The sequence below is a fragment of the Myotis brandtii genome, unplaced genomic scaffold, assembly GCF_000412655.1.
Source record: "Myotis brandtii unplaced genomic scaffold, ASM41265v1 scaffold872, whole genome shotgun sequence".
NCBI lineage: Eukaryota > Metazoa > Chordata > Mammalia > Chiroptera > Vespertilionidae > Myotis > Myotis brandtii.
In genome coordinates, this window is record NW_005371563.1 from 42249 (window position 1) to 43267 (window position 1019).

The window sequence follows — 1019 nt, forward strand, 5'->3', positions numbered from 1 at the left end:
CAATCAGACATCCCTCTGGCAGCCTGGCAGCCCTCAGGGGATGTCCACTTGCTAGCGGGGAGCAGGCCTAAACTGCAGTCGGACATCCTTAGTGCTGCTGAGGAGGCAAGAGAGGCTCCCACCACCACCGCTGTATTGGCAGCCTTCAGCCTGGCTTGTGGCTGAGCAGAGCTCCCCTTGTGGGAGCGCAATGACCACCAGGGGGCAGCTCCTGCATTGAGCATCTGCCCTTGGTGGTCAGTGTGTGTCATAGTGACCTGTCATTCCCAGTCTTTCTGCTGTTAGGGCCAGTTTGCATATTACCCTTTTATTATATAGGATACAAGTAGAGAGAATAACATACTGAACCACTTTTACCCATCATCTAGCTTCAACAATTTCAACTCATGGGCAACTTGAGTTTAATGCCACTTACTACCTTCCCCTATTCAATATTGGATTACTTAGAAGAAAAGCTCAAAACATCATATCATCTCATCTGTAAATATTTCTGTACAACTCTTAAAAGATAAGGACTTATAAAAGCACATAACTGTAATACCGTTATGACTCTTAAAAATTTAACAAAAATTTCTTGTCACTAAATATGTAATCAGTTACAAATTTTCCCAACTGTCTTAATTTTTTTATAGTTAGTTTTAAAAATTAGAATCCAAACAGGGTCTACATATTAATGTATTTCCTAAGTTTCTTCTAATCTGTATGAGTTTCTTGAGCCTTTACAGTTATCTGAAATCGGAATGAATTCCCAAAGAAGCAGAAGAGGAAATATAAAATTTTAGTGGATGAGAGAGAGAAAGAGAGAGAAAAAATAGAAAATGAGAGAGATTACATGCTTCCATCAGTTGACCCAATGGATCTTAAGGCCAACTCTACAACTGCCTACCTGTAATTTCATTATTTGAGCCAATAAATCCCATTTTTTCTTAATTATTTTTTGTTGGGTTCTGTCACTTGCAACCAAAATGCAAATTCTTCACATATTTGGAGTACAGAGGCAACTTTCTCATGGATCAACA